This window comes from Trematomus bernacchii, unplaced genomic scaffold, assembly GCF_902827165.1.
Source record: "Trematomus bernacchii unplaced genomic scaffold, fTreBer1.1, whole genome shotgun sequence".
Classification (NCBI taxonomy): Eukaryota; Metazoa; Chordata; class Actinopteri; order Perciformes; family Nototheniidae; genus Trematomus; species Trematomus bernacchii.
In genome coordinates, this window is record NW_022987792.1 from 2,038,108 (window position 1) to 2,048,681 (window position 10,574).

A 10,574-nucleotide genomic window follows, 5' to 3' on the forward strand; every position below is an offset into this window, starting at 1 on the left:
ACACTTGCTAGAGGAGAAATCTCTATTTCAGCCCTGATTTTGGCACATCTTGTAAATTAGTTAAATGTAGCCTTGTGTTTTTATTTAAGTCGCTGTTCATTGTTTGTTATATAAAGCAGATTGAATTATATCCTATGGACGCTGATGTGAGGATATTGTGTCCTTTTGATAACTTTGTGAAGCTTGTTTTTAGCTGCATGTCTTTTTCTATCTCACTGAACAAAGTCCCTGTATGTGAACTGGTTCAGCTGGTGAGGCTGGTTATGAATCAGAGGGAGGAGCTGCAGACAGGTGAGGGAAGGGGAAAGTAGGAGTAGCCAGACGCCATTTTACAGCTCAACAGGAGGAGAACAACAGGGTGAGTGTTAACACCAGGATCTGCTTTTTAACACATTCATTATTTACTCTGTCAAACTGGATGTCAGAAAATAACTTATTGGTTAACAATCTGCGTCCTAGAGTCCATGAGACTTCTGCAAGTGTTGTACACTTTTATTATTTCCTGTTTTCTGATTCATCAGAGTTACATAACATGTGACAGCCCAGCGCAGTCACAGTGTGTGTGTGTGTGTGTGTGTGTGTGTGTGTGTGTGTGTGTGTGTGTGTGTGTGTGTGTGTGTGTGTGTGTGTGTGTGTGTGTGTGTGTGTGTGTGTGTGTGTGTGTGTGTGTGTGTGTGTGTGTGTGTGTGTGTGTGTGTGTGTGTGTGTGTGTGTGTGTGTGTGTGTGTGACTGGTTTATCTCTCAGACTGGAGAAGATGAGTGATTTAAAAGCAGAGGAAGAGGACAAGTCTTCAGTCTGCAGTGGTCTGTCTCTGAAGAGTGACTGGTCTATGGATCGTCCTCCAGGCTTCAGTAATGAACCTGGACCCTCAGACACAAAGTAAGAGTCTCCACTGTAACCTGACCTGAAGAGGATCCAGTTTGTTGGTATCTGATCATCTAAACTGTTTAATGAAACCCAGTAGAGAACATTAACAAAGTGTAAATGATCTCTTGCTTCTTGTCATCATCAGAGATAGTAAATAATCTACTAGTGAAATCATCCTCACACTCTACATGTTGGACTTTGTGTTAAATTAAGCAAATAAAATGCAAATATGTAAAACGTTTCACACTCGAATGAATTTGAACAACAGAAACCCACAATCACGACTCAACAACTCTAAAGATCTTTCATCAGGTGAACAGTCATAGATCAAAAGCTGCTCTTTAAATAAACTAATGATGTTTAAACATGTGTTGTTTCCACAGACAGAGAGCAGGGTCTACGGTCTCCATGTGGTCTCTGAAGAGTGACGGGTCTATAGGGGAACCTCCATTCTTCAGTAATGAACCTGGACCCTCAGACACAAAGTAAGAGTCTCTCCTGTAAACTGACCTGAAGAGGATCCAGTTTTGATGTAATCTAATATATCAAACTGTTCTTTAATGAAATCATGTGAGCAGTTTGTAAAGGGAAAACGCAGCAGAGTAAGCTAACATTATCTAAGGATATTTCAATATGAAATTATATTATCATTGTATCTGTGTATAAAATGGTTTTAAATAGCAACAATATTGATAAATACTGATTTAAAAACGATATATATTGTCCAAAACATTATTTAACTACTTGGGCATGTCTATGATATGTCTTTTTAAGATGTTTATTAATAATAGTGATAACCTGGTGAGCTGGTTGTGTTTAGCATTAGCAGATAAAACAGAGTTTTGTGAAATCACATGTAGAGTCAATACGAAGACCCAGATCCGTGCCTGGCAACACGAAGGAAGTGAAGATGTTAAATTCATATCACCTGCGTATTCGTGCAGCGTGACACATTTCAACTTGAGTGTAAAGTTTGTGACGCTCTGTTACAAAAACCTGTCAGTGTTGAGATTGTTCTCCTGTGGTCTCTGACAACACACTCTCACTCCCTAAGCGTCCAGGAGCGACGCTTGGTCAGGGTCCCGTGGCGTCCAGTTGTGACGCGCCGAGGCTCCTTCAGCTTCATAAACGGACGCAAAGAGCTTTCAACTGATTGCAATGTATTCCCATCTGCGGCGGTATTTGACGCTTAGGGAAGCACGGCGTTCGTTTGTGTCGGAGGCTGTTAAAGGCAATGTGAGCGTCCATTCCCATTGGATAACGGAGAATTGTACACCCGGAAGTAAGTATTCCCCTTACTGTCGATTGAGTTGACAGAGATATCTGCACTACTCATCAACTCAAAAACACCAGACACCTTGTTAATTAAACGCCATTGATAGGTTTTAGTGTGTGTACAATGCTTTTGTCACGTTTTCCCCTTCAATTCTGAGAAACAAGTCGTTTTCTATGAGTTTTGGATGGCCGGAGACATTACATTACCCACAATCCTCTGTAGCAACCATAGACTGTATAAAAAAATGAAATAATACATTATTCCGAGTGTGCTTGCTTTTCTCTTTGAAAGTCATCACATAACGGCATTGTAATACACGTTTCGGCTGCATTAAATATGACATATCTGCCGTAGTTAACTCTATTTATAGAGCCCTGATGACAAGACTTCTAGACAAACAGGAACTGCCGCCAAAACTGAAAACTTGACGTGGATCTTAAATATATAAGCAATTAAACAACATCTTACATTTCTTTTCACACAATACGTCTCCTTGCAGTATCAACACTAATTCGGCTGACTTTTATATTTGATCCAATTGGTAGATAGGCTGTATTTACGCCATAACGGTGCACAGCTGATAGAACGGGACACCTACTGGTTAAAGCACGTTATTGCATTTTATAATTTTATTATTAGATATTAATAGGATCCCTATAAAGTATATTCTTTACTCGTCGTTATTCTCTACTAATAGTTAATTAAAGACTGTATATAATGACTATTTTGCACATCCCTTTCAAGATTTCAAGATTTTCAAAGGTTTATTGACATATCATATTATACACAACTACGGTGTAGTTATGCAATGAATGAAAAACTTGGGTTGCAGGTTCCTCAACAGTGCATTACAAGACATCTATCAATATGTGTGTACCTCCACCATTACATTGTCATATTCTGCACATTTCTTATACTCTCTACATACATCTTATAAGAGTATAATACATATGTATAATATCAGTTAAAATAAGTGCTTAAACATAGTTAACATTGCAGGAAAGCAATATATTAGATGTTAAGTACTTTGTCAGGCTTAATATTTATCTGTAGATACAGATTTCACTGTGTGTGCTGTGTGCTCTGCATGTGTGACCATCAAAGAGGGGTTCATCCCTCCATATTCATCTTCTATACCCCCAAAGCTTTTTTCTTATTCAAAAGAAGACCTTAACCTAAAGTATTCTTTAATGTTTAAATAAAGCCTTATTAGTTTGTCTATTTTGCACATCCTCCTATTAATATCTAATAATACAATTATAAAATGCAATAACGTGCTTTAACCAGTAGGTGTCCCTTTCTATCAGCTGTGCACCGTTATGGCGTAAATACAGCCTATCTATTTGGATCAAATATAAAAGTCAGCCGAATTAGTGTTGATACTGCAAGGAGACGTATTGTGTGAAAAGAAATGTAAGATGTTCTTTAATTGCTTATATATTTAAGATCCACGTCAAGTTTTCAGTTTTGGCGGCAGTTCCTGTTTGTCTAGAAGTCTTGTCATCAGGGCTCTATACATAGAGTTAACTACGGCAGATATGTCATATTTAATGCAGCCGAAACGTGTATTACAATGCCGTTATGTGATGACTTTCAAAGAGAAAAGCAAGCACACTCGGAATAATGTATTTTTTTTTTTTTTAAATGTTTTCGTATTTCACATCGCATAAACACCAAATCCCAGCGTGCATAGCGGAATATCAGTATGAGAAAAACGGCATCATCTGTCCTTTGACCCTCACATCGTACAAGGAAAAACTTCCAGAGAAAAACCCACAGTTAATATACACACATTCCTTCACATTTACATTTAAATTTACATTAAAGTATTTCGTGAGGCATTCTAACATGTTTTTAAATATAACTACGGTTGTAGTTGAAGAGTTTGTAAATTAACATGAACCGAAGCTGTTGCCTGTTGCAATATACAGTCTATGGTTGCTACAGAGGATTGTGGGTAATGTCATGTCTTCGGCCATCCAAAACTCATAGAAAACGACTTGTTTCTCAGAATTGAAGGGGAAAATGTGACAAAAGCATTGTACACACACTAAAACCTATCAATGTCGTTTAATTAACAAGGATAATCTGGTGTTTTTGAGTTGATGAGTAGTGGAGATATCACTGTCAAATCAATCGACAGTAAGGGGAATACTTACTTCCGGGTGTACAATTCTCCGTTATCCAATGGGAATGGACGCTCACATTGCCTTTAACAGTCTCCGACACAAACGAATGCCGTGCTTCCCTAAGCGTCAAATACCGCCGCAGATGGGAATACATTGCAATCAGTTGAAAGCTCTTTGCGTCCGTTTATGAAACTGAAGGAGCCTCGGCGCGTCCCAACTGGACGCCACGGGACCCTGACCAAGCATCGCTCCTGGATGCTTAGGGAGTGAGAGTGTGTTGTCAGAGACCACAGGAGCACAATCTCAACACTGACAGGTTTTTGTAACAGAGCGTCACTAACTTTACACTCAAGTTGAAATGTGTCACGCTGCACGAATACGCAGGTGATATGAATTTAACATCTTCACTTCCTTCGTGTTGCCAGGCACGGATCTGGGTCTTCGTATTGACTCTACATGTGATTTCACAAAACTCTGTTTTATCTGCTAATGCTAAACACAACCAGCTCACCAGGTTATCACTATTATTGATAAACATCTTAAAAAGACATATCATAGATATGCCCAAGTAGTTAAATAATGTTTTGGACAATATATATCGTTTTTGAAGCTGAAGGAGCCTAGGAGCGTCCCAACTGCACACCTCGGGACCCTGACCAAGCGTCATTTAAAACACATTTAAAAGCGATTTTCGGTCGGGCCAAAGTGCTGTACATGTAATAAAAACACATTACTACAATCACAAAAAAAAAGACAATAAATTACAACAGATACATAAAAAACACAGGGAAAAGTCAGGAGTCGTGCTCCGCTCTGACTAAAAGGCCAGGGAGAAGAAGTGTGTTTTAAGAGTAGATTTAAAAACCCCTAGGGTCTGGGCCGCCCTCACATGGAGGGGCAGAGTGTTCCAGAGCCTAGGGCCAGCTGCTGCGAAGGCTCGGTGCCCTCGGGTTTTGAGCCTGGTCTTGGGCACTATCAGCAGCAGCTGGTCAGCAGACCTTAAAGCTCTGGCTGGGGTGTAGCGCTGGAGGAGTTCAGCTATATAGGCCGGAGCCAGCACATTTAGTGCTTGAAAAACAAATAAAGGATTTTAAAATCAATTCGGAACCGAACTGGAAGCCAGTGCAGTGAGGCCAGAATTGGGGTGATGTGGTCACGCTTTTTGTGGCCAGTGAGAAGATGTGCAGCTGCGTTCTGCACTAGCTGCAGGCGTCTAATTGACGCCTGGTCCATACCCACGTACAGAGCGTTGCAATAGTCCAGTCTTGAGGTAACAAAGGCGTTAATAACCCTTTCCAGGTCTTTAAAAGATAAATACGAATTGGTCTTGGCCAATAGTCTTATTTAAAAAAAAAGCAGGTTTTGACTACGCTGCTGACCTGCTTATCAAATTTAAAAGCGCTAGTGAAGGTCACTCCAAGGTTCATGACAGAGGGGAGGATGTTCTTTTTGAGGGAGCCCAGAATATCAACCTGGGAGGCTGGAGGTTGGGGTCCAAAAAAGATGACCTCAGTCTTGCTCTCATTGAGGTTGAGGAAATGTTGGCTCAGCCAGGATTTGATCTCTGCTAAGCAGTCCATCAACTGCTGTAATGAGTTGACATTTGAATTGAGAGGCAGATAGATCTGTACATCGTCGGCGTAGCAGTGGAAAGGGATGTTGTGTTTTGTGAGAATTGAACCTCTGGGCAGTATGTACAGTAGAAAAAGGATGGGGCCCAGAATCGAGCCTTGGGGAACCCCACAGGTAAGAGGGGCTTTGGCAGAGGAGAAGGCACCTAGCTGCACTGAGAAGCTACGGTCTGTCAGGTAGGACCTGAACCATGCAAGGGCAGAGCCTGTGATGCCAGCGGACTGTTCAAGCCGTGACAACAGGATGCTATGGTCCACAGTGTCAAAGGCAGCTGTCAGGTCTAACAGCACCAGGACAGCTGGGCTACCTGAGTCGGCGGCTAGGAGCAGATCATTAAAAACTCTTAAAAGGGCTGTTTCAGTGCTGTGCATGGGTTTGAAGCCAGACTGAAACTTTTCATGGATTCCATGCGTGGTTAAGAAAGACTGCAGCTGGGCGTAGACTACTCGCTCCAGGGCTTTAGATAAAAAAGGTAGCTGGGAGATGGGCCTAACATTTGCGAGAATGGAGGGGTTGAGATTTTTCTTTTTGAGTAGTAGCTTGACCGCGGCATGTTTGAAGGCAGCTGGGACACATCCTGAGGTAAGAGAGGTGTTTATTAGTATTAAAATACATGTGCTCCTCTGGGTCATGAATCCGGACAGGATGCTCTCTGGTTTTATGATCATGTGAATTGTAAGCTATACCTGATCTTATTTAGACCTTTTTTTAAATATCAAACTAGAATGTGCCCCCTTGTTGTACCTTTGGTGAGAATCAGCCCCTCTGAAGTAAAGTGCTATAAAGGATGTGTTCCTCTCCACAGAGGGAAGAGGAAGAGTGGTGTTCCTGTGGAGGAGCAGATGTCCAGCTGTGCTCTGTGTCAGGACGTCCTGAAGGATCCAGTCTCTACCAGCTGTGGACACTGGTTCTGCAGACAGTACATCACCTCATACTGGGAGCAGCGCCCTCCATCAGGAGACCCCTCCTGTCCCCAGTGTGGAGAAAGATCCAGAACCAGAGCTGGCCTGCAGACAGCCAGTCAGACCAGCTCTGTACGAGGTAAGAGGCCGAACTCATGCAGCGTCTTATTCCTCTTCCTGGTTCATTTGTTTTTTTTATTAGGTATTCTGTTGAAGAGCATAGACATTAAAATGTTTATAAAACATTTAAACTCAGTCTGGTTTTATTAGTTTTATTGTTATATTCTCAAAAGCATTTTCTGATTCTCTCCTGTTTCCTTCTCTTCCAGCAGAGAGTGGTCTGCAGGAGGTTTTAGATGAACATAGGCTCAGTCTGAGGAGGAGATGTGAACGTGTGACTGAAGGAACTGGTGAAAGTGAAACCCTCCTCAACAGGATCTTCACTGAGCTCTACATCACACAAGGCCTCAGTGAAGAGGTTAATACCCAACATGAGGTGAGGCAGCTGGAGACAGCTTCCAAGAAGAAGCCCCTCCATGACACTCCAATCAAGTGCCAGGACATCTTTAAAGCCTTACCTGACCAACAGACTCTCATCAGAGCGGTCCTGACCAACGGAGTCGCTGGAGTTGGAAAAACCTTCTCAGTGCAGAAGTTCACTCTGGACTGGGCCGAGGGTTTGGGAAACCAAGATGTCAGTCTGGTGATCCCGCTCTCCTTCAGGAAGCTGAACCTGATCAAAGGTGAGCAGTACAGTCTTCTCAGGCTGCTCCATGTTTTCCATCCGACCTTACAGAAGGTCACAGCAGAGCAGCTGGCTGTCTGCAAAGTGCTGCTCATCTTTGACGGCCTGGATGAAAGCAGACTTTCTCTGGACTTCAGAAACAATGAGGTTGTGTCTGATGTCTCTCAGCAGTCCTCAGTCAACGTGCTGCTGACAAACCTCATCAGGGGGAAGCTGCTTCCCTCGGCTCTCGTCTGGATAACCTCCAGACCTGCAGCGGCCAATCAGATCCCTCCTGAGTGTGTGGACAGGGTAACAGAAGTACGAGGCTTCACTGACGCCCAGAAGGAGGAGTACTTCAGGAGGAGATCGAGTGATGAAGACCTGTCCAGCAGAATCATCTCTCACATCAAGAGCTCCAGGAGCCTCCACATCATGTGTCAGATCCCAGTCTTCTGCTGGATCACTGCTGCAGTTCTGGACCACATGTTGACTACAGACCAGAGAGGAGAGCTGCCCAAGACCCTCACTGACATGTACTCACACTTCCTGCTGGTCCAGACCAAGAGGAAGAAGCAGAAGTATGAAGAGGGACATGAGACGAGTCCACAGCAGCTGACGGAGGCTGACAGGGAGCTTCTTCTGAAGCTGGGGAGGCTGGCGTTTGAACATCTGGAGAAAGGAGACATCATGTTCTACCAAGAAGACCTGCAGCGCTGTGGTCTTAATGCCGAGGCCTTGGTGCACTCAGGAGTTTGTACAGAGATCTTCAAAAGAGAGGGAGTGATCTTCCAGAAAACAGTCTACTGCTTTGTTCATCTGAGCATTCAGGAGTTTCTGGCTGCAGTCTACATGTTGCACTGTTACACCAACAGGATCACAGAGGTACTGAAGGACTTCCTGCAGAGAGACTGGCCCGATGAGAACAGTGATCAGTATTACCCATCCCTGCCTGTCTTCCTAAAGGGAGCCATGGAGAAATCCCTCAGAAGTGAAAATGGCCACCTGGACCTGTTTGTCCGCTTCCTCCACGGCCTCTCTCTGGAGTCCAACCAGAGACTGTTAGGAGGCCTGCTGGGTCACACAGACAACCGTCCAGAAATCATCCAGAGACTCTTCAAAGGCCTGCTGGGTCGCACAGACATCCAGAGAGCCATCAGCAACCTGAAGGAGATGAGAAGTGATGAAATCTCTCCTGACAGGAGCATCAACATCTTCCACTGTCTGACAGAGATGAAGGACCACTCAGTACATCAGGAGATCACAGAGTTCCTGAAGTCAGAGAACAGATCAAAGAAGGAACTCTCTGTGATCCACTGCTCTGCTCTGGCCTACATGCTGCAGATGTCAGAGGAGGTTCTGGATGAGTTGGACCTGAGTCAGTACAAAACATCAGATGAGGGACGACGGAGACTGATTCCAGCTGTGAGGAACTGCAGGAAGGCCAAGTAAGTCCAGATGTGATTAACTTTATAAACTAATGTGGATCAGAAGTTTAATTATTCAAATAAACACTATAACATTTCTGCTGTTTAAATACTGAGAGCAAAATAAACCAACACTGTTCTTCTATTTATTTATAATAATAGTTAAACTGAAGCGTTCCTCTCTTCATATTGAGTGATGGAGGCGACATGTCAAACACATGAAGGACTCTAGAGGTTTCTCAGCATGTGATCACACCACACAGCAGGACTTACAGTTATCAGTTATTATTACTTTCTAGTAGTTTCTTTATCATTAAACACACACACGTTTTTATCACAATGTGTTAGAGTTTAAAATAAGATCTATATCATATCCCACCAATACCAGAGTTATGTCTTAATGCTCATATAGTGAGAACATCTGATGGTATTCAGGTTAAAATATTGAAACTTTATTGGTTTGTTAACTGTGTTTGTGTGCACAATACATTTCCAGATGCTCAGAGAAACCAAAACATCCATCATTCACATCTCAATATTAATTCACATTTAAATATGTACTTCTCTAATATTGTCAAGTGATTTATTTAATTTCTGTTTCTATGGTAACAGTCAGTGACAGCAGGAGCACAGACCTGTGATCAGATCACACTGACAACACATTACACTCTATTATCATATATTATTAAAATGGACTAACAGCAAATCTCAATCAGAACATTTGTCAAATATGTTTTTCATCAAATGCTTGAGGTCATTATGTTTCCTCTTTTTTAACACATGTTGTAATTTATGTGTTATTATAGACTTGCTCGCTGTGGACTCTCAGAGACTCACTGGGAAGTTGTGGCCTCAGCTCTGAAGTCTGAGCCCTCCCATCTGAGAGATCTGGACCTGAGTCTCAACCCTCTGCAGGATTCAGAAGTGGAGCTGCTGATTTCTGGACTAAAGAGTCCAAACTGCAGACTGGAGGCTCTCAGGTCAGTTCACTGACTGAACTTCATCTGTTTGTGTTTATTTTTCCACTTTTGCTAATGACTGAATATTGATCAGAGTAACAAAGAGAAGGTGAATGTGTGAGGGAGAGTGTTTGAGCTTCCACAGACTCACTCTGTGCTCCAGGAGTCAGTGGAGATGCTGTCAGTACTGATGAGCTGTGAGGGAGATGAAGGAGTTGTTAAACATCTGATCAAAGTTAAAGTTCCAGATTATCAATGGATTGTTTCTACATCATCTCTGAGATTAAAGGTCTCCTATCATGCAAAAGTCACTTTCTGATGTCTTTTCTACATCATTATGTGTCCCCGGTGTGTCCCTATGTGTCCCCGGTGTGTCCCGGTGTGTCCCCGGTGTGTCCCCGGTGTGTCCCCGGTGTCAGGAGACTCACCAGGTGTCAGGAAACAAAACCCTCTCTCTTTTCCTCCGTACCCACATCCATGGATGTATAATAAGAACTGGATACAGCGTGGGAGGCGGGGCCTCATTCATTCCTATGAGAGTTGCTCATTCGCGCATGATGATAAAATGGCCCAACTTTTGAGAGAGCGAAACGTCACAGATTACCCGGCATGCCTGAGAAGTACCCGTATGTGCGCTCATAGCGCATGCGCAACTT

At 42.9% G+C, this 10,574-nt stretch overlaps 1 long non-coding RNA gene across 1 annotated transcript; it reads left to right on the forward strand.

Moving 5' to 3' along the window:
* The first annotated feature begins 835 nt into the window (after window positions 1–835).
* Window positions 836–6,751, forward strand: LOC117497738. The gene is made up of 3 exons (XR_004557459.1): window positions 836–881; window positions 1,253–1,354; window positions 6,712–6,751. It is a non-coding gene; the product is annotated as an uncharacterized LOC117497738 (long non-coding RNA).
* The last annotated feature ends 3,823 nt before the right edge of the window (window positions 6,752–10,574 follow it).